Source organism: Herpailurus yagouaroundi, unplaced genomic scaffold (genome assembly GCF_014898765.1).
Source record: "Herpailurus yagouaroundi ecotype Mexico unplaced genomic scaffold, PumYag 199, whole genome shotgun sequence".
Lineage (NCBI taxonomy): Eukaryota > Metazoa > Chordata > Mammalia > Carnivora > Felidae > Herpailurus > Herpailurus yagouaroundi.
In genome coordinates, this window is record NW_024412430.1 from 15239705 (window position 1) to 15263836 (window position 24132).

General features: G+C 40.4%; 1 protein-coding gene across 10 annotated transcripts in view; it reads right to left on the reverse strand.

Moving 5' to 3' along the window:
- RFX3 (regulatory factor X3) overlaps positions 1-24132 on the reverse strand; it is a 299217-nt gene that overhangs the window by 247880 nt on the left and 27205 nt on the right. For 3 of the 10 annotated variants that reach the window (XM_040449452.1, XM_040449448.1, XM_040449459.1), the window contains exon 1: positions 9621-10486. The exons of 3 other annotated variants lie outside the window; for them this stretch is intronic. The gene's annotated coding sequence lies outside the window, so the exon portion shown is untranslated. Of the gene's footprint in view, positions 1-9620; positions 10490-24132 lie in introns of those variants that run through there. 4 more of the 10 variants (XM_040449456.1, XM_040449458.1, XM_040449457.1 and 1 more) reach the window with 4 other exon arrangements.

Genomic DNA, 24132 nt, shown 5'->3' on the forward strand with positions numbered 1-24132 from the left:
AGACAGAGATCAAGTGCACGGAGGGCCTCACTCCGACCAATGTGGAAGCCAATCAACTCTGTGATATTTTAAATCTAGTTTCGCGTAGTTTTTAAGACAAAAAAGCATTTTAAGCAAAACAAATTGTTTAAAAAATTATACCTTTTTAGGTCACCAATTCTTTATCTGGTGGAAACTTAAGGAAAAAAAAATCTATATTACAACAAATAGAAGAGAAACTGATCTGAGAGGGATTAAACTGCACAGACAATATCTCGCCGTACTGAATCTTTCCTGTTTAGTAACACATGCCAGGACTGAAAATAAAGATGGTCCCTGGTCTTATCCTCTCTTGGCCCCAAAGGCCTCCCAGGTCCTTTTTGGAGAACAGGAACAAGTTCACGTGAGGAAGAAAAAGGCTACTCCGTCGGCTCCTACTTGGCCGACCCAGGCCAATTCCAATTCAGTTCCGACAGGGATAAAAAGAGCCACAGAGAGTGGGAGCAGGAAACGCAGCAGAGAAGAGAAACCAGGGACCTGCACACAGGAAGGGACCTTATCTCCTGAGGTTTCTCTGGAGAACCTCCGCACAGAAAACTCACGCTTACCTCAGAATCACCCAAGTATCAGCCAGACCCATGTAGTCAGGACACAGCAAGACGAGCTTCTTGAAAGGAAGAGGGATTCATTCCTGTTATCTCCCTTTAACACGGCCTGATAATGGCAAGCCAGGGAAAGTCCAAAACCATCAAAACAGGCCCCCAAAAAGTAAACACGCTTTAGCAAAAACTTTTATTTTCAAAACCATTCTTTTCCTATTTTTCCTTAGCTCTTCTTTAAGATTTTATTTCTAAGTAACCTCTACACTCAGCGTGGGGCTCAAACTTGCAACCCCCAGATCAAGAGTCATAGATGCCCCACCCACTGAGTCAGCTGCTCCTTCTTTTGTCCTTCTTACTGCTGTTTAATCAACTACCCCAAAACCTACCGCTCAAAACAAACAAACCAACAAAAAAGACATTTTATTTGCTCCTAATTCTGCAATCTGGGTTGGGCTCGGCGAGGCAGCTCTCCAGCTAATCGTGCCGGGGATCCCTTGCACGGCCATCCCTTGCACGACTGCTTTCCACCGACGGGTGGGAACAGGGCTCGGCCGGAATACCAGCACGACTAGACTTCTCTCTCCATGTCGTCTCAGGGCCTCTCTCCCCCCACGTGGCCTCTTTTGCACACAGTCTCTCCAGGAAGGTAACCAAGAATCTTCCATGATGGTTCAGGCGCGCCTAAAAACCCAAAAACCAAAGCTACCTGGCCTTCTTAAGGCTTATGTCCAGACCCGGAAAAGCTTTCATTCTGTCACATTCTATTGGTCAAAGCAAGCTACCGGTTCAGCCCAGGCTGAAAGGGAAAGGACTTCCCAAGCGTGGGAATACCCAGAGGCGTGGTTCACCGTAATCGCCATCGACCCAACAGACACTGGAAACGTTTCGGCCACTTCCAGGCGGCTGGAACAGGAGCGACCACAGAAACCAGAAAATGGCGAAGCTAAATGAAGGCTGGGCAGTTAGATTCCATTCCCTGTTCCTCCCCACACTGAGGGCCAATCTGGGTTCACTGAGAATCTTAATTACGGGTAGGAGGGAAATAGAAACCTAATGAATCACTTACAAGCCACCCAACCTGGGACAACTCAACCATTCTCTCACAGCCTCAGCTCCTCAAGTGTAAAATGAAAAATTACACGGGCCCTGCCCATCCTACAGTAAGACTAGAGAGGACAGATAAGACAAGAAATGAGAAGGGACGTCAAAAACCAGAATGTCAAATGACAGGATCCTATGTATTGTCAACCCAGCTAGGCTCCATTCTGTTAATAAAATTATAATAATCACAGTTAATTACCCCATATGCCAAACTACCACCACAGCAATGATACAACACGTCATAATGGGCTAAAATTAGGTTATATTGTGTTACTTATAAAGAGTAACAACACTCATACTGACTGTGGTTTATTGTTATCTAATTACACGTCAGGTGCTGTTAGGTGAACTATGACCCTTAAAATAACAACAAGGTAGGTTATTATTCCCCTTTTACAAATAAACAAAAGCCCGTGGTCACCCAACTAGCACGTGAAAAATCTATTATAAATGTTTAAAGTATAATAGGCACATGATATATGCCTGCTGTCTAAATTAAAAACAAAGCTAGGGCTATCTGGCTTTCAAGTAAGTCTTTCAACTACATCAAAGTATCTCCCTCTCACAATCTCTGTTTTTACATACAGCTACTGAAATTGTAATCACAGCAAACATATCTAATTAACAGAAAAAACCGATCACCTTCCTCGTCTGCAACGTGGCTTCCCATCTGAAAAGTAGCTTCATTTTTTTTAAAGCTCAAATCTTCAATCCATCTACTGAGACATTATGAGTAATAATGGCCTTATTATAATGTGGGAGTACCAAATGGGAAAAAAAGTGACACATTTACATACCAAAATGTCTCGAAAACAAACCCCACCAAAACAGCAAATGGTTTTAAATGGCAAAATATGTACAGTATGACCAATAAAGATCTATATCCTTATAGTTATGAAAAGACCTTGAAATTTAAAAGAGGAAGAAAAGACAATGCCCGGCAGGAAAATGGGCTAACAATACAAATGAGCCATCAACAAAAGATCTGACTAGCAAATATACTTTAAAAAAGGTTTTTTTTTGTCATTAGTTATCAAAGGAATGCACATCCAGGGGAGACATTTTTCAACTACAGGATTGACAAAAATACAAAAAAAAATTACAAAGATTAATCATCGTGTAGAGAGCATGCAAAGAAACAAAACACTAAAACACTCATCTTAAAAAAACAACAACACTCTTCTTGAGAGTATACAATGGCATGAGCTTTGTAGAGAGCAAGCTGGTGGCTCAAAACCCATTCAATACGCACCCAGCCTTTTGCCCAGCAGCTCCATCCCTCACAACTCATATAAAGGAATTAACTGGATGTTGCACAAAGATGTATACACAACAATTCATCGGAGCACCAAACCATAGGGTACCACCTCAACGACTGGAGAACCGCTGAACTAAATCGATAACATTCATACAACGGCACCAACATGTTATTTACCACGAAAAAAATGTTGATAGGAGTGTCCAAGTTAAAAAAACAAACCGTAGGACCCAATTTTTGAGAGGAAGGGCACATATTTTTGCGTGTGAAAGGAGAGAGGGCACGCGCATGTGTGAGAAGTACGCCCAAGAATGCCAGATGCACTCACTCGCTAAGAGACAAATCCTGAGAAGACAGAACAGTAATCTTGTGAGCACGTGGGATGTCATCTTTGAACAGAATGGTGACTCTTTTTTCATTTCCTCTTTGTACCTTTCCGTATTTTCTGAATGTTTTACATTAAGCATGTGTAATTTTTATAGCCACAACACAATAAAATAATTTTCATTTAAAATAACCTCAACCATCATTAGCTTGAGGTTCTGTTAACTTTCAGCCATTATTACTTTTACGATAAAATACTGATTAAAAAGCAGTGGATATGGATACTGAATGAAAATTTCCACGTATTCCTCTTTCAAATGACAAATGAAGACTCATAAAGCCTTCATAGGACTGCTTCCACTCGCAAATTATTTAGAATTTGTAATTTCTTTTAAAACGTCCCTTAAAAGAGAAGAGTGGAGCGGCAATGGAGCAAGCATAAGTGTACTGCATTATGTGTCTGATAAATAACTTGCATATGTAAAGTCCTGGGCTGATTTGATTCTACAGTTCAAAGAAGAACACCATCGCTTGGTATATTAACTTGGGAGCTTAATACCTTATCCTCGTTATTTACACAGTATAATGAGAGGTCTCAATTAGCCATGGCTAAGATTATCCACAACTAATCTTGCTTCTCAGTTCAGCCCTTGTGCCCAAGTGGAAGCAGTGTAGTTATTTGCTTTGTAGATTTCTGTTCTGTTCACTTTGCATGAAGCCAGGATTCTAGAAAAAAAGAAATGCTTAAGATCAATTCTTCGACTTGGACAGTAGATGGGCAAGTGGCCAGCCACTATCCTCAGGGCTGAGAGTCTGAGTATCATCCAGATATACCACCCTGTCCTCCACCAGGGAACTTTGGAAACTCTGGGGGCCATTTTGGTTGTCACATGACTGGGGTGGGGGAGAGGTTCTAATGCCATTTTGGCCCACAGATGCCAAAACATGCTGCAACACAGGGTACCCCACCAAGAACTGTCCCGTTGACAAGGACAACAGTGTCCCTGTTGAGGGACCAATGATTTTCTTGTGCAATGTTGTATTTCTAGCCTACTACACAGCAGGCATTAAATAATTATTTGTCGAATACAGCTAAAACAAGCAACTGCCAGCACTGAGATACAAATAACATAAAATAACGAGGAGTGACAATGGAGAAGCCAGACCCACTGTGACCTGAGTCAGACTTTTGTGGCTAGGATCCATTACACTCAGGGAAATTCTACGATGAGACACGTCTGTACCCAAAACATGCAGAAAAGCCTAACAGGCCACACCCAAATACAGACGATACGAGGATTATCTTCCACCACAGATAGCCAGATATAGGTCTTCCTCTGTGAGCAAAGATCAGCAATTCTGTCAACTCAAGACACACACACGGGTGCCAACCGAGCTCCATCTTGCCTTGGCAAGCGGACGGCAAAAAGCATGTGGCTTCAGAGTAAGACTGTGGCCTTTAACTGTGGTTTTGCCACGCATTACCTGAGCAGTTACTTCACATCTTAACATACCATTCAAACCTTGGCAGTTTCCTTCACATCTTCGAAGATCAGCCTTCTCATCTATAAAGTGGCATAATAAGGGGCGCCTGGGTGGCTCAGCTGGTTAAGCGTCCGACTTCGGCTCAGGTCATGATCTCACGATTCATGGGTTCTGGTCCCGCATCGGGCTCTGCGCTGACAGCCCAGAGCCTGGAGCCTGCTTTGGATTCTGTGTTTCCCTCTCTCTCTGCCCTTCCCCAGCTTGCATTCTGTCTGTCTCTCTCTCTCTCTCAGAAATAAACATTAAAAAAAAATTTACAAAGTGACATAATGAAACGGGTTCACAACCCCCCATGCTAAGCCCCTGGGCCAGATAGGTCACATGACTCGGAATCTCTTTTGTAACTTTGGAAAGTAGTATCATATACATGTAACACCCCAGGTGTGTCTAGGGCAGCAACATATAATCATACACATTAATGTTTCCGTCGCTAAAAAGATGAATGTCCCATTTGTGGGATAAATAAAGACCCTTAAGGAGCCTTATCTCATTCAGCTCAGGTTCTGCAGCTAAATTAGCTTTCCCACAAACTTAGGGAAACTGGTGATTTTCAGAGCCTGTGGAAATCCAGAAGTGCGTATTAGGGATCACGGATCTGTAGTACCTACTTCCCTCGAAGAGATAACATGAGGATTAAGTTATTATACACAGAAGTTACTTACCCCAGTGCCTGACATACAGGTAGCACTTCGTATTGGTCATTGCTCTAAAATGTTAACTAGTTACTAAATGAGTTACCAGGTGATGCAAGGTGGCTTAAGGGATTCGGCTGGCTTGTGTTAGCTGGGGGCCGGGCTGGGCAGGGGAGGGGGGGTGATACAGGGGTAAGTACAGGTCAGGAGGTAACCGAAGACAATTACGCTAATTAAAATAAAACAAAATGACAATTTACTGCCCCTAAATTGCAAGAAAATAATGCATCTGTAACACTGACCTCTTAAGTAAACATTTACTTCCTTTTGATAAAAGGCAGTTTCTCCAGGAGGTAAGATCTGAAGATACTTAATAATTTCTGCTTCACATGTGGTTTCCTACTTGCAACTCGAAACAGCGTTCTTCCTATAAGCGGGTCTGATATTGAAGATTTTGCTTCAGGCAGGGCCAAAAAAACCCCGGTTTCTCCTTAGCGTAAAAGATTAAAATTAAAAAAGCAGTGAAGTTCTTATCAAGCATGGCAGGATTATAGCAAAATTTGAGAAGTTAAATGGTAAGTGCAAGAAGTATGTTGAACCCACCTCCCAAACGAGGGAAGTTCAGTTTACCCCCTTCTCGCCTCCCTGTTCTATTGGTTTTCCTGATCCAAACTCCTAGAGACCTAAGAGTCAACGGAGAGAATGAAGGGAACAATCGCTTGTTAAGCACCGCTTGGTGCCATGTATCTTTGATTTATTTTCACAATTACAAGGCGACCGTCACTCTCCTCATATTAATAAGAATATTGAATTGGTAGGTGGGTAAACCATGATTCAAACTCAAGTGAGACTAACTCAAAACCCCACAGGCTACTTGGGACTAGACCGCCCCCCCCTTACCAAAGGAGAGAGCGGCATCCTCACTTTCTTGACTCTTGCCTTCTTTTGTATTCTTTACCAGATATTTTCAAAGTGCACGCAATAATGTGGGACTTATATGATCTCTCAGAGTAAAGACATTGTCGTTCTTTCTATGATCCCAAATTGAAAACGTACTTATGATTTGATCTTGTCTCTCAAACACTAAGGGGATCTCCATAAATTTCAGGCACTGTCTTTAGTGTTAAGAGCATATTTACATGCGTATTGCATTGTTCCAATCAGCAGCATAATTATAATCAAAGAACCTCCAGCTTGGTAGAGATTTTAAGGATAAAACATATACTTAGTTGAATCACCGTTCTGGTCATAAAGATTTTTATGGGGTATGACCTCCCAAATATCCTTCTATTGCCACGTTAGAGTTTAATGATCTTTTCAAGAGGGTCTTCTTTATGACAAATTAGAATCACCCTTTCTAGAATTTCAGCTCATTCTACTTGGGTCTGACTTTCAAGGAGACGACTTAAGGCACTAACATACCTGTCATTTTACTTTTAGCTGAAAGTTTGCAGCACAAATTAAAAAGTACAAATGTATTTCAAGACAGATGTCAAGGTCTTTCTCCCCCTTCTTCCCGTAAACTAAACTAGTGACTTCGGTGACTCGAACCTTTCCTCCCTCCTGTCAATGCCCATTCATGCTGGCCTTTCCAGTATCTCTCCAATTGTTCTGCGTCCCTAATGAGCTTTGGGGAAAATAATGGAACATTATTAAAGTGTTCAGTTTAGTAAACTAAGAGCTCAATGACTTAAGCTTTAAAAAAAAATACTCCAGAGTCATGCTCATTTTTGAAAGTACAAAACTGTTGACCTATTTTCAGTTTGTGGAATGCTATGATTTGAGTCTAAACAATTAGCCTCATCTTGAATTTGTGTGATTAACTTTTAACCGTTATTAAATTTCATGACGTCTTGGGTGGACCACTGAGGGGATTTATTTTTTATTTGCAGATAGGTAATTGCATAGGCTGTTACAGTAAGGTTTAAATGCATACTTGAGGAAGATGGAAACGTATTTGGAATCTATTATCGTCAAAGACTCTAGAATGCTATATGATGAAGGAACCGTGCTTTGATACTATTAACACTGTTACTACTATAAATGCTACTATACCCTAGAATTTTCAAGGCTCTATACACACACAGTAACTAATGGAAACCACTTTTAAGAGCCACTGTACTTAACTGCCAGACTTGGGATTATGAAATACATTCAATATTTTAAATTGTATAAAAACTGATAACGCTTATCACTGTCACTTTATGGACAAGATATAATTAATACGGACAGTCTGCATTTGAGTTTTTAATAAATTTTTCTATTTTTGAAACTATCCTATTGTACTTTTTTTAATGTTTATTTTTGAGAGAGAGTGCACGCGCGTATGGTAGGGGCGGAGGGAGTGGGACAGAGGATCCCAAGCGGGCCTTGCACTGACAGCAGTAAAAGCATGAAGCAGGGCTCAGACCCACAAACCGTGAGATCATGACCTGGTCTGAAGTTGGACGCTCAACCGACTGGGCCACCCAGGCGCCCCCAAAACTATCCTACTATTTTAAAACCAATTCTCATTGGCCCTGGTAAAAAGTGTATCCTGTGTGCTATGTTAATTCAGTAAGTACTGGTGGAGGAGAAACAGACGTAAAGAAAAATGCCAAGAGGCTAATCTGTGTTTCTATCTCCACAATGCCAGTAGGAAAAGAGGTATGTAACCTCGATCCACGAGAGGCACAGTTCGTGGTTCTAATTTACAGTCCTTGCACAGAGGGAACCAGTGCAGAGCAGTAGCTGTAAAGCCCGATCTTCTAATGAACCTGCCTTTCAGGCCACCACCATTCCCAAGCATGGCTCCTGAAGAACTTTTTGACCAGAAAATATAATGTGAAAATTACTAACACAGTGGATAACAACAGAAGAAGAGTCACAAGATCTGGATTCAAATTCCAGATTGTCTATCTACTAGCTCTGGAACCTTCAAAGGTGTTTCTTCACCTCTATAAATCTTAGTTTCCACACCCACAGCAAGGAGACAACCCCCACCCCATACAATGGACAAGCTGAGATAAATTAAATAAGATGCTGACCACACAAAACAAGTTTGTAAGGTGTGATCTGCTAAGTAAAGCATATATTATATACTATATGTAATTATTACATATACTATTATATATTATTATACGACATATATTATATTATAATTACTGTCTTACAAACTATGTTATAATATAAAAACAAACATTTTTCCTTCCTACCACTCCCCTTCCCAAGACAATTTCCTTATTTCACATACAACAAAGACACTCAGCGTTATCTGAGTGAAAGAAGGTCCAAAAATTGGATTCAAAGGAAAGAAGTGGGACGAACAGACACATTAAGAACTGTTCTCCACTGCTTCTCAGGATAACTCAAGGTCAGTTCATCTCCCACTACCTTGCCCAAGGGAAGGACTCCACCGACACACCTAGTGGTTACTTTAAATGTCCGCTAAGCTGTTTTTAACAAACACTATCTGTAAGCACTTTTAGTAGCAGTATGCTATGGAAACCCGTTCTCCAGACCCAGGCTAGCTTTTGCAATTGGTAGGTGTGAGATCAACGTTCCGATCAGATGTACTCAATCATGAACGTCAAGTAATAGGGAAAAAATGTATCATATTCACGTGTTTCCTACAGACGACTCACACAGTTTGAGAAATGATAAAGTTGTAAGACTTCCTAGAGAAGCTATTTCAGAGTCGGTACTCTCTCAAACATACTATCTGTGTAAAGATTACAATAGCTCTTAAGTTATAATTCCTATACATAAATGCGTGGTTTTTTGCTACAGATCATGTTACGAAGGTCTTAGACACAAAACTATTCAGTGTCTCCTTCTTGCAGCCTTATATCCATAAATAAAATATGGGAAAGTATATTTATATCCATAAATAAAATATTGGTGTACCCTGTGGAAAACTTTTATAAACGCACAGGTTTGAGATGAAGGATAGAGCTCCAGCTTATTTTTCTTGAATCTTGGTTAAGTCTCTTAACCGGTAGATTGCGTGATTATCTTCCCACAGGAGCTGAATATTGAAGAAATGCTAAAATAGCAATGTTTTATCATACTGAATGGGCTGGCAATTGCATTTCAACTATGTGGAAAAGTGAGGAAGTAACTTGGGTGCACATGTAACCTCAAAGACCAACAATGAGGCACAGCTCTACGCCTATCCCTCTGGTGCCCCCCCCCCCTCACCTGACCCCTACCCCTGCTCCTTGCTCCTTTCTGAACACCAATGGAAGGCCTCTCTTTCAAGTGCTGTTGTACCGGAAGCAGAAGTCCCCACACCAAACTGCTGCGCCTTCCGGCATAACTAGCCCATTATTGAGTAGGAGAATTATGACATCAGCAGCACGTTAGCCAATTACTCTACCGAATAGTTCACATCCACTGACCCACCTGCCGCCATGTCACGGGCTGGATCTCTTAAGAATAGCTGCTATAGTTTACTCTCTTTAATTTGAATTTACTGTGACACGGGCTTCACGTCTGACAATCTGTGAAACAACAATAGAAATGCAGGTAGCATTCAGTTGCATTTTAGTTGACTGTCATTTTGGAATGCCACACCTAGACATCACGCAGGGCGACACGTGGGTACAAAAGGTGGGAAAAGACTAACTCAACAGTCTCATATTTACGCTCTCAGTAAAGCACCCTGAGCAGCCCCCGGAATTTCACATTACAGGGGCTCTGATGGTCTTTCTTACAATGTCTTACACATTTTCAGTGCAGGATGCCTTTAATCCTACTTAGGGCATGTTGGGGAGACGGGCGGGAGGGAGGGGTTCTCCTGTGGTTTCCAGAGCCCCACAGAAAGCTAAGCTATCCAAAACACATAAAAATAACTACAACCAGGGGCACCTGGCTGGCTCAGGCCGTAGAGCCTACAACTCTTGATTTCGGGATCGTGAGTTCAAGCCCCATGTTGGGCACAGAGCTCACTACAAAAATAAAAAATTAAAATACGAAATAACTTTAACCACATAACGATGTGAAGAAGAGTTTAACACTGTCGTGTCTTAAACACATGCAAGCTGTGAAAGAAAATAAAGTTCCTCACGATGTTAACCGTTGCCAACTATCAAGACAGAAAAAAACCTATCTCAAAATCTTATAAGAGAATCAGGTTAACATTAAAAATGAACTCTTTGACGTACCCAAGCTATGTGGTCGTTTCATATTACTGAATCTGTGGGTAAATATTAATTGCCATGTAACTGAATTATTTTCAAAGCATCTCTTTGCACGACTGCCTCTCTGTTTAGGTTTCCTATGTAGTCGAAAAAGAAATTCTTTTGACTGGACAGGGAAGGAGAGACAACTTCTGTCAAAGAATAAACGTATTACTCTAATAATCAAGAAAATATAAGCGAGGAAAAATAATGGAGAGAAGGATTCTTTGAAAGAATCTGCTCTTCTAAATTGTGAAGACAAGAGACCAAACAATTTGAGACATCAGCCTGCCCCTCACACTTTGTCTCTCTCTCTCTCAAAAATAAACATTAAAAACATTTTTAAAAAATTTTAGTGATAATAATTAAATAAGATTTGTTTCTTAAAAATAAACAAGCAAAAACAATACATAAGCAGATGAGAAAGCTACAAAAATTAATAAGAAATGCATGATTATTCAGTCTTATGAAAATTTTAAAAAGAAATCTTCGGTTCAGCAGAGAACCAGCAAGATCGCTTTTATTCTAATGATTTTTATTTGCTAATAAATTTTAGCAATACAAACATGTACTTAAGTGTACTTGATTATTATATACGTTCATTCTTTTTTTGGCCCTAAATTTGACCCATGGGATCAGAGATCAACTTAGTACAGAATATATCTGATCACTTAGTCACTATAAACAGCATCAGAGCTACCTGGGGTGATCTAGCTTTGTTTGTTTTCTTTTTTTCTTTGAGGGTAAAGATGACTTTAAGTGACAGTTACCATAAATTTTTATGTGGGCCCATTAAACTTAGAAAAATAACACAGAAAACAGGCACAGCTGAGTCTATATGAACAGGCAACAGTCTAAATACACATATTGGGGGTTACTTGAACGAGACAAGGATCACTAAAATAATCACAGGTGTTTGCTGTGTATTTAGTCGATGACGAGTCAGATACAGCCAAAGTGCAATCATCTACACTAATTAACACACCAGAGTTCTCAAAAAGAACTTGGCAATTTTAATGCTATTATCGGACTTTCCTGTTACTTTATCGTCATTATGAAATACAGAATATTTTCTGACCTGAGGTATTGTATAGTTATCGTCAACTAAGTGACTAGACCATACTTTGAAACAAGTTTGAACAAAAGAACTAGGACTGTTACACAGCCACAATTAGATGTTTCTAAGATAACTCTCCCAGCTCCTTCAAGTTTTTTTTTTCTCCAACCACCCTCCCTTATACCTAACTTTTTCGGTGGCTAATCTACAGTTAATCAGTGTCCTCTACCCTCCTCCAAACAGGTTACAAGCATAACGTCCGGCCTGAACACCTTTCACCACCCCATCTGATACGAACACCACTGCGCAGAATCTCTTCATTTCTGGAACGGTCTCAGGTTCCTTGACCACCATCACAGTTCACTGATGGTGCAAATTTGTGTTTGCCACGGGTCATTTTATTTGTTTTTTTTTAAATTTTTAAAAAATTTTTTTTTCAACGTTTTATTTTTATTTTTGGGACAGAGAGAGACAGAGCATGAACGGGGGAGGGGCAGAGAGAGAGGGAGACACAGAATCGGAAACAGGCTCCAGGCTCCGAGCCATCAGCCCAGAGCCTGACACGGGGCTCGAACTCACGGACCGCGAGATCGTGACCTGGCTGAAGTCGGACGCTTAACCGACTGCGCCACCCAGGCGCCCCGCCACGGGTCATTTTAAACTTAAAATCCAATTAGCTTCTTAAAAGCTGTTCTCATATAACATTATTCAATTATTCGTTTAAGAAAGAATGGCAACTACACTAGGTCCCACCCGTACCAGTATTAGATGTGCACAGTCCCCACACACAACTAGCTCGCACACTACCACGCCAAGCACAGCAAAACGCTTCCTCCCTCAAAGCTCTTACACTGGCCCCGCAAGAACTTATTTTCCTTCTTTATTCTATAATGCCTTTCTTCTCACGCCACTGGCGCAGCTTTTCAAGTATCTTCATCTTGCCCTTCAACACTTACTGAGTCGCAACCATGCACTTGGTAAGGTGCTAGAAGCTGATTTGGTGCCACAGGATACAACGGTGCGCAAAACGGTTACTCAGGGCCCTCCTCATCTGTCCTAACTTTCTCAGTGGCTTTATAACTCTCCTGCAACCCAGTGATCTTTCACCTTTGACACTCTCATTTTTTCATACCCCACAACTCATCAGTAACCACATCCTGCTAATCTCATTCACGCTGGATAACTACCCAGGCAAAAGGGGCCACTTCCCTGGGATCTTCCCCATAAAATGAGAAATCTGCCCAGCCCAGGGCCATGCTCTCTGACTCCTCTGGACTCTACCTTGGCAAATTTCCAGGAGTCGGATCCCCTCGCAGAGCCCTGGACTATCGGCCCCAGGGCAGATGGAGAGGCGGGCATACCCACCTCCAGACCCAAGAGGTAGTCAAGACATAGCTTGCAAGGAATAGGGCACGTGGACACGTTACAGCAAAGAGCCTAGGAGACGGGGAGGAGGAGGCAGACTTCAGGACAGGGACAAGATGACAGAAGGCCAGTCCTCCCTTTGCCACTATATTCTAGAAGAGAACCAAAAAATCTGAGAATTATTTTTTTAATTTTTTTAATGTTTATTTTTGAGATAGAGAGAGACAGAGCATGAGTGGGGGAAGGGCAGAGAGCAAGAGGGAGACATAGAATCCGAAGCAGGCTCCAGGCTCTGAGCTGTCAGCACAGAGCCCGACACAGATTAATCTCCCTAAAGCACCATTTTCACCTTCACGTTTGAGCCACGGTAAAAGTAAACGCTGGTTGGTTACGCCCTGTCCGGTCAAGTTCCAAATCCTTCGCCCAATTTTCCATTCCACTCCATCTGCTTCGTTATTTCCCAAGAAATTCTTCACACCAAGATGATGTGCCTCTACCTCTAGTACGTGCTGAACTCCTTCCTCACGGCAATACACCCATACACCCTTCAAGATGCATCTCATGTCCACCCTCCTTCCGGAAGACTTCTCTAAAATTATTCCAGACCAGAACCTTGTCTCCATTTTTCTGAGTCACCATAGTACTGATGGTCTCGAATCAGTCAACAGGTAACTAAGCTGTGTGCTCGTCACGGGGGGAACCACAAAGGACAGGGCTCTTTATAGACTTCAAATCGCTTCATGGAGTTATTCTCGTTGGAAGGCAGCATAGGAGAGACGGGTAAAGTGCCCCCAAAGGCAGAGCACCTGGCTAAAAATCTGCTTTGATCACACATTAGCATGGACGTTGGTGTGAAGTTGCATAGTAAAGTAATAAAAACCAGTTCTTGTCTAGTAAGCAGACTTTTTGGTCCTGGAACCCACTTAGGTCTTAAATTTTTTTTTGAGACCCCCCAAAGGACTTTTGTTTCTGTGTGTTCTGTCTGGTGGGGCACTGATAAATGTCTGTCAGCTCCCCTTCCGACCCCTCAAAAGAGCCAGATTTGTAGCTTTTGCTCATTTCCATAGTGTAAATACTCCCAACATGACTCATTTCAAGCTAGCAATGTAACAACTGAATGTGGAATGCGGAGTTAAGAGGAGATGGGCAATGTTGACTCTCTCCAGCTAGTAATAATAAGCTTTGGTACGTCACCAGCTATGTCTATCCAGTCAGTATATTAGAAAATAAAGTAGAAAAGCAGTATTAATTTGAAAGTGACAATAAAACCATTACATCTTAACATAAACATGTTTATGAAGTATACCTAAATTTTCCCAAAGAAAAAAACATTAATGAATTAATGAGAACAGTGGCATTGTTTTCTGTTTTTATAAATTTCTTTTAACATCTTGCTCAATAGAAGACAACTGGCTTCCCAGGGCACCTCTCCGACTTCGGGTCAGGTCATGATCTCATGGTTTGTGAGTTTGAGCCCTGCCTCAGGCTCTCTGCTGTCAACATGGAGCCCGCTTCAGGTCCTCTGTCGTCCCCCACCCCCCACCATCTCTGCCCCTTCCCTGCTTACACTCTCTCTCTCTCTCTCTCTGAAAACTAAAAACATTAAAATAAAAAACTAAAAAACTAAACAAGAAGACGATTGGCTTCTCACGTAGACTTCTCCACTCAATCTGCCATCTGGGTTGAGTATATTAAGAAAATGCAGCCTCACATACACATGGTTTTAAGAGGAAGGACCTCCTGGGGTTGGTGACCCTAGGTGTCCTCTGTTCACATGTAGAGCAGCATTTATGTACAGTATACAGTTTGCAGAAAACACGTTCATGTGAAAAGACCTTACCAATAGTGAGAGTTTAGACTAGTCTTGCAGTTTAGTTTTCTCACCTAGCAATTATCTCCATATGAGTAATTCTAACTTGAGACTGTACTGAAAAGCAAGTGTATGCTATCCCATACGTATGTGTGTATATTTACATACACATGTATATAAATGTGTATGTACACATACTATAGCTCCCCAATTCAACAACTCAAAGCAGTAAGAATCTCAAGGGGAAAAAAAAGATAACATGAAAAAGAACAAGTGAAAACTTCTTCATTTGTAGGAGAAAAACTTCTATGCAAAGAGAGTATTTATGAAGCTAATGTATGAATCTTCACTGAGCTGGACATACTATTCAATTAAACATAAAAGGTACAATTATGTTCTACATTTTTACAAGTGGACAACTGTACCTTATGTACAAGATAAGTCAGAGTTACATATTCGTGGATGTCAAAAAACCGGCTTCTGTCAGAACAGAATTGTATTTCATTTGGCTCTGAAATTTAAAACCTGAAGATGATCTCATGGCTCATGAGTTCGAGCCCTGTATCATGAGTCTGAGCCTTGTATCAGGCTCTGCACTGACAGCATGGAGACTGCTCAGGATTCTCTCTCCCCTTCTCTGCCCCTTCTCTGCTCTGTCTCTCAAAATAAATAGAACTTAAAAAAAAAAACAAAACAAAAAACAATATAAGCACATAAATCATGCTCAGGAAAAAAAAAATTCATTGTTTTAAAATCACCAAACTACCAGTAACAGCTGATGGTTTTGTCTAAAAGACTGAAGCTGTGTAGGGATGCCTGGGTGGCTCAGTCGGTTAAGCGTCCAACTTCAGCTCAGGTCATGATCTCACGGTTCACGGGTTTGAGCCCGCATCGGGCTCTATGCCGACAGCTCAGAGCCTGGAGCCTGCTTCAGAGTCTGTCTCTGCAACTCTCGGTCCCTCCCGTGCTCACACTCTGTGTCTGTCTCTCAATAATAAGTAAACGTTAAAAAAAAAATAAAATAAAAAAAGACTGTAGCTGTGTAACCTTAAGTGCTATTTCCCCCTGCCTCTAAGTATCACAGTCGCTCAGTATTCTCCCTCTTAAAATATCAAGGCAACATTAAGCATTAAGCACGTTCTGTTCCGCCTCCTCTCCTTAAGCTAAGGCTGAAATTACCTTCTTCAAAGAATTGAAATAGGATAGCCATTGCCTAAACCAGTTTAATCCCACTAGCTACTTCAAACCATTATATTTCAAAGCCACTTCTATTCTTCTGAAAATACTATCTTCTCATTATATTAAATGCCTTACGGTCCCTTTAGCAACGACAGTATACGTGAAAACTTAAACTCGATTTTATAAAGCAATGGTGAGCACGTTGAACATTTTTTAGGGCTACACCAAAAGGGAGTGATCAGGTGTTTATGGGACTCCACTGTTGCCTTACTTCTCAACAGAAGCTGATATTCATTTTCAGGTCTCCTAGATCAACAATGTCAAGTGTTAACACAAGCTTGGGCACTTCTGTCTGCTCTTACAGTTCTTTACACGCAAGAAGAACTTGAAGAGAGGCTTAAATGTTTACAGGATGTAAAGATCGCTGTACATATTTACCAAGATGAATAAACGTGCTCTATTCTTTAAATTCTACCTTTTGTGCAGGGAATAAGTATTTCATCTGTCTGGACGGACATACTGTTCCTATCAGTTGCTGCTCTTGCCACCTTTAAAGGTCACGTCCCCAGATTTGACTCTGTGAAAAGGGGTCGCTCCATAAAAGTTTTAAAAAACCCTCTCTACTGACCAATACTGGAATGACTTAACAAAATACACAGCGCATCGTAGCTCTTTGAAAACAATTTTGTTTCTAATTATATCTAGTTCCATGTTACTATTTTCAGCAGCCACCCTCTTCTGCAAAACCTTCCTCATACCCTACCAGAGACTGAGCTACTGACCATCCACACTGGGATTGCGAATTCCAGATTGCCGTGCTAACTTAGCTCATTTTGTCTTCCGCTTTTTCATTCCAACCCAACTGAATAGGCAATATCTCCATACTTACATTAAAAAATATGAGATCAAAGTAGTGAAGGGATAAGTTTAAGGATAATTATCTATCAAATGACTAAACGGGAACTTGAACTCAGGTCTCTTCTACCCAAAAGACTAGGACTCACGCCTCTGCCTAACAATTTTGCAAGCTGACGGTCCTCACGCGATACGCATCAGGTATTTACATTTTGTAAGGTAGGGATGCAAGGAGTCATGGATATTTGTGTGTGTAGAATAGGCATGTGATTGTCTCACGTGGTACAGTTTGGGTCTTTGTGGAAATTTTACAGTTCCGTGCAAGCACTCCGACAGCCTTCTCCTAATATTGTGACGGTCCTCACAAACTTCCATATTCAAGATTAGCTGGGGCAGGTGATCTTCCCACAAGCCAGCTTCACAACGAACCTGTGTGTGTGTCTTCAAGAGTGAGCTGTGAGCTCACACTCAAGAGACGGAACTACAGTGCATCAGCAGGCTTCACCATGCAAAAGACAGGGACACAGTTACAAATGGTCAGACAGTGTAGCAGGCTCAACTACAATTCAGAATCACTGAGAAGGTTCTAGAAAGTGCTATGCGGTCGCTATGCAAAATACGGATGCCACAATGTCAAGTGGCAGTAAAACTTCAGAAATATCATGGAAGGTAACCACGGCCACATCGTAATTGTTTTCTCTAGAAAAACCAACAATTCCATCTTGTGAAAGTAATGCCTACATTCTCGTGTTAAACTCACTGGGACTCTACTGGCTTACTAAGGGGTAAAAAATATTAAAACTGTTTCAGAAATTAGGGGCGCCTGGGTGGCTCAAGCTGCGTAAGCGTCCAACTTTGGCTCAGGTCACGATCTCACAGTTCGTGGGTTCCAACCCCATGTTGGGCTCTGTACTGACAGCTCGGAGCCTGGAGCCTGCTTCGGATTCTGCCTCCCTCTCTCTCTCTGCCCCTCCCCACTCGTGCTCTGTCTCTCTCTCTCTCTCTCTCTCTCTCTCATTAAAAATAAACATAAACTAAAAACGTTTTTGTAGCATTTCAGAAATTAATAATTGAGTGCTAAAACTTCCAAAAGTTTGGTTCTGCCTGCTAAAGGTAGTATTTACACTGGATTGGAATAATAATTCATCGGTTAGCAGAAAAAAGCCTCCAAGCTGATCCCTGGATCTCTGATGCCTCTCAAGAAGATCCTCTCTACTGGGAAGCTAGTGCGATGTCAGGTGGGGGCATTAAAATATCCTGATGGGAAAATGCCAATGCGGGTAAACTATTATAGAAATGCAAAAGAGCATGCCACACTCAACCACTGATAAACATCTCTACCTAAAGCAAATTTACTGTTTAAAAAAGAAATAGTTTGTATACGACATGCTTGGTTCCATGCCATGCGCTTGCTTAAGAGGTTGATTCTACCTTTAGCTGAAGCCGTGTATTTTCTCATCTGTTTAGGGCAGCTGTCAAGTAATGAGAGTAAGCAGTGCCATTTTAATAAGGAAGTCTTTTAATGAAATATAATAGGTCACAAATACCTAATTTCTGCTCTTTACTGTAATTGCCAGTCTTTACTCTAACTGCCACTTTAACAATCTTTTCCAAACGCTGCCACAAAAGATGAACAAATCAAGGGTATTAGCGTGTGTGTATATTTACAGCTTCTTGCTGTCAAAGGCTGCGTGGCCCCAGTCCCAACTCCAGCAAGCTGTATGAGGATCTGTTTCTTTTGATGGAGGCATCCTGTTCCAGGTTATGAACGCATCTGAATTAATCTCTTTTTCATGGCTACATAAGCAAACGCACACTCAACAATGCACAGGAGAAATGCTGACAAAGTTATAACACAGTATTACACCTTCAGGAATATCACAGACACTTTTCCCGTCACTGTGGGGGACTGTACATGTTGCCACTTCATTCTTCTTCGGTAAATCCTCTGCTCCGTCAGTTATTAATTCACAATTTCAAAAAACACTGTTTATGTATAGTTCAAATGGCGTCTTTATAAGGTAAATTTTCAGTTCTCACGAGCATCAGGTTTATGTGCACATGCACTTAAACTACAAACAAAACTCCGAGAGCTGGCTACAAAAATTAATACGGCGGATCTCAAAGAGAGAAAACACAACTCTGATTTTGATTTTTAAAAAGCATATTCGTTGTAACTGTTTTACCACAGCCCCATTTTAAGTTTATGGTTAAAGAGCCTTCAAGAACATAATTCCCTGGAAACTTCCTTACGTGATAATCCTTTCCTCTTTTTTATGTCGAGCATCCTGTTTTTTTTACCAGTATCGTTCTGAATTTGGTAGCAGTCTTCCTACTTTAGTATCAGAAGCCCTGGGCACAAACGGGTGCATTTTTATATGAAGTTTGCCCAGGTTTGAAAGGGGAGGCTTCCCTGAATCGGACTAGCTCACTGTGAAAAGAAAACCATGACAACTGTTTGCACCTCTCGCTTTATTATTACATCCGGCCTGGTCACTCTTAGAAATTCAGTCTATTACGGTTGCTAGGAGTCTGTTGCTGTGCAACGTAGAAGGGTATGCTGTGCTGTCAGGCTAAGGAGTGCTAATAAACCTGTAGGCTTCCCTCTTGGAGTCTGACCAGTGTGCTTAAAGGGCTTAACACTTTTCAAGACTGACCGGCCCACAATTCAAGACACATCCTACTAAAAACAAGTCACACTGAGAGATTTCTCACAAAGGAACAAAACGCTAAACATACACAAATATTCAAAATGTATCCTCAGAATCCCTAATTTGGTAAAACAAACAAAGAACAGATTATGATCTACATTTCAATTATACCACCTACTATCCCCAAGCTTTTATTTCCATATAGTCCCCTAAAAGGTTATAATGGACATAAATGAACAGAGAAAGTTTCAGGGGGGATAAAAAAGCAGTACTAAGTACCTTCAACTTTGATTTAAAAGTATCTCGTACTTATATAAATTCCATTAATGGAAAAATAAACTAAACCTAGGAATCCAAAAGTACTTAAGTTAGCAAAACTAAACAGCATTCTCCCCACATGCCCAGGGCCACAAAAAAAATGAAAATAACAACAACGAAAAATCGAGAAAATGAATTCCAAATTTCGTTTTATTATAAAAACAGAGAATTTTTTCACTCCTTTGCTCAGTAATGACTTTATATTAATTCTAAACCTATCACAGGCATATTCTAGAACTTTAAAGATTAACAAGTAAGTTATTCACAGAATTTCACTACAAATAGATGGCATTACTTGAATGTAAATGAGAAGAAAAAAGTCTATCAATAAAATACTGCTAACAAATTGTGTAAAAAGGAATTTGAGAAGTGGGGAGCGGGTAAGAGAGGACTTCTAGCTACTTGAAAAGAAGAAATTTTTTGACTTTTATTGACTTATATTTGATAGGCCTTTTTCATAAAGTATTTGAAGACACAAATAGATGAAGCTGCTTTACCATAAAATACCAAAGACCATAAAGATAAATACAAATAATATAACTTTACAATAATCGTCTTAACTATAAAAATATTTCTAACATTTTCTAAGGATATTTTGGCTATACAAATACTGCCTACAACTTCTTCAAGTTAAAAACAGATTTTTTTTTTTGTTAAAGTCAGGCAACATCTTCCCTATAGCCATCGCAATATTTATTCCTTCTATCTAACTACTCTGACCTGGGAACGATTTTTAAAATAGTGTCAGCTGCACTAGCATATTCTTTTTTAAAGAGCCTTGTATACCTGTCCTTCAAGGGTTGTTTCTATTTCTTCTTCTCATTACACACTCTGGGAAGCAGAGTAAAGGAATTTAAGTATTTTTTCTAAAGTACCAAGAAACAACAAACAGAGGAATGCAGAACACTATCCAAAAAAGAAAGACAAAGAATCCAATAATAAAGGAGAGCTGGTGCAGGCCAGGAGGTGGGAAGGCCAGCATCTGACCGAAGAACAGAGACCAAGGCAGGAAGATAAAGGCTTGGCTAAGAAGGTTTAGAACTGCAACAGCCTAAATGTAAAGCCAAGCAGAGCAGAACAGAACAAATGGGAGGAAAGGGGCAGAAAGGATGAGACAAGAGTGTGTTAGAAAGAGAGCACGTGAAAGAAAATCTGCAGAAAGAAACGGGGACTCATTTCACACGTGGAAAAAAGAAACATAGGAAAGTTTTATGTTCAATAACATCATTTTCCTTGATCCATCTTTAATTCTTAAGAGAGCATGCATGCAACAACTCAGAAAACGTTTTTAAAGATGCAGTGATATCAATAACATTTATGATGTAAAAGCCAAGCGAGGAGTTGAAGACTCACGTTTACAATGAAGGAATTTGAACACTTTGGATTCTCATTTAGGATAAGAAATATTTAACTTAATTCTAAAGCTGCAGGACCTAATCTACGAAAATGTTTCTGAAAGTAACAAAAATGGACTTTTCCCAAGAAGAACAAAACCTTAAAACACACACACACACACACACACACACACACACACACACACAGTTAATGAGGTTATTAAAGCCAGATTCTACTCAGGAGTTCTACCGTTCACAGGGTATATGTGGACAGATGTGTACATTTTTAAAGCAGTTACTTAAGAGTTGGTCAGCTGCTAGTCAAGAGTATTTAAACCATACTGGACAAATCTGCTCTGAAGGAATCCAAGTTCTAAACTGGCTATATTAACACTTAGGATCCTGTCAGGCACTATTAACTAAAATGCAATGGGGCAAAATAAGGAATAAAAATTTTCTAAAGGAGAATGGATATCCCATAGCAGAAGTGTTGTTGGAAAGAGCCTTCTGGTACTTACTGGTTCCTCATGTCTTTAAAATCACAAAGCCACAATAATTAGAAAGTGTGGCATACTTAAAAGAAACCATAGGAGTATGTAACTATAGAGAATAACATACTCATCCATGGAATTAAGCCTCGTTTTTGCACGCAGCAGTTTTCTACAATTTGTAATACCCTATCATATTTGATTCATCTCCCTAAACCCACCTTCAAAAAAAAAAAAAATCAAAGATCCTTCATAAATGTTGGCTATTTATTGAATTCTGAATTTTAAATTTCATAACTTTTTGTCAAAAAATTGTAGCTTCTCTGATAAATCGCATAATCAGGGTAGGTCACCAATGAATTACAGGTTATAATTCTTTTCAGTGTCATATTTTACCAATTATAAAAAGAAATTGCAATGACAGCCATTAAAGATCACATTATTGCTCCTTCTTACTGACAGATTTCCCAAAATACATTTTTAAAAAAATTTTTTTAACGTTTATTTATTTTTGAGACAGAGAGAGACAGAGCATGAACAGGGGAGGGGCAGAGAGAGAGGGAGACACAGAATCTGAAACAGGCTCCAGGCTCTGAGCTGTCAGCACAGAGCCCGACGCGGGGCTCGAACTCACGGACCGTGAGATCATGACCTGAGCCGAAGTCGGACGCTTAACCGACCAAGCCACCCAGGTGCCCCATCCAAGATACATTTTTATATGATTTCTATAATTTCTTTGCCAAAGTCAAAAGGATATCAATATACAAAGGAAGCAGTTTTTTTTTCATTTTTTAAGTATTTAAAAAAAATTTTTTTTACATTTATTTTTGAGAGAATGAGACAGAGCGCTAGCAGGGGAGGGGCAGAGAGAGAAGGAGACACAGAATCTGAAGGAGGCTCCAGGCTCCGAGCAAGCATTCAGCACAGAGCCCAACGCAGGGCTCAAACCCACAAACCGTGAGATCATGACCTGGGTCAGAGTCGGACGTTCAACCGACTGAGCCACCCTGGCGCCCCTAAATATTTTTATCGTATTCATTTTTGAGAGAGAGACAGAGCACAAGTGGGGTAGTGGCAGAGACAGAGAGACACAGAATCCGAACCAGGCCCAACGCAGGGTTCAAACTCACAAACCAGGAGATCATGACCTGAGCCGAAGTCAGATGTTTAACTGTTTAACTGACTGAGCCACCCAGGTACCCCAGCAGTTTTTTAATATTAAAATTTATAAAAGGAATGTGATACAAACATCTGACTAGAAGAGTGTTATCAATCCAAAACATATTTTAAAACTTCTTAAAAACCACTTTCACTTTGTACCTATTGCTACTCACATTTATACATTCAAAAATTTGAAAGAAGGTATTAAGCCAACCAAAAAAAAAAAAAAAAAAAGGTACGATACTGGATCAATCAATTTCTGAAATGCTTAATTGGGCATACTGAAAAAGGCACCTTAAAATACATTCTATAAATCCAAGGGACAGTTTCAGTTACATCACATTGTAAATGCCAAAAACATCAAAGATACACATTTCACATTTTTTTTGTGATAGCAGATACACAAAAAAACGTTAGAAAACGTAAATAGAAACAAACCATCTTCATAAAGGGATAAATGTTACTCTCTCACAGAACACTAGCAAAACTCTGCACAGCAAAGGACACAATCAACAAAACTAAAAGGCAACCCATGGAATAGGAAAAGATATTTGCAAATGACATATCGGACAAAGGGCTAGTATCCAAAACCTATAAAGAGCTCACCAAACTCCACACCCAAAAAACAAATAATCCAGTGAAGAAATGGGCAGAAAACATGAATAGACACTTCTCTAAAAAGGACATCCAGATGGCCAACAGGCACATGAGAAGATGCTCAACGTCGCTCCTCATCAGGGAAATACAAATCAAAACCACACTCATATCACCTCACGCCAGTCAGAGTGGCCAAAATGAACAAATCAGGAGACTATAGATGCTGGAGAGGATTTGGAGAAACGGAAACCCTCTTGCACTGTTGGTGGGAATGCAAACTGGTGCAGCCGCTCTGGAAAACAGTGTGGAGGTTCCTCAAAAAATTAAAAATAGACCTACCCTATGACCCAGCAGTAGCACTGCTAGGAATTTACCCAAGGGATACAGGAGTACTGATGCATAGGGGCGCTTGTACCCCAATGTTTAGAGCAGCACTCTCAACAATAGCCAAATTATGGAAAGAGCCCAAATGTCCATCAACTGATGAATGGATTAAGAAATTGTGGTTTATATACACAATGGAGTACTACGTGGCAATGAGAAAGAATGAAATATGGCCTTTTGTAGCAACGTGGATGGAACTGGAGAGTGTGATGCTAAGTGAAATAAGCCATACAGAGAAAGACAGATACCATATGTTTTCACTCTTATGTGGATCCTGAGAAACTTAACAGAGGACCATGGGGGAGGGGAAGGGAAAAAAAAAAAAAAAAAGAG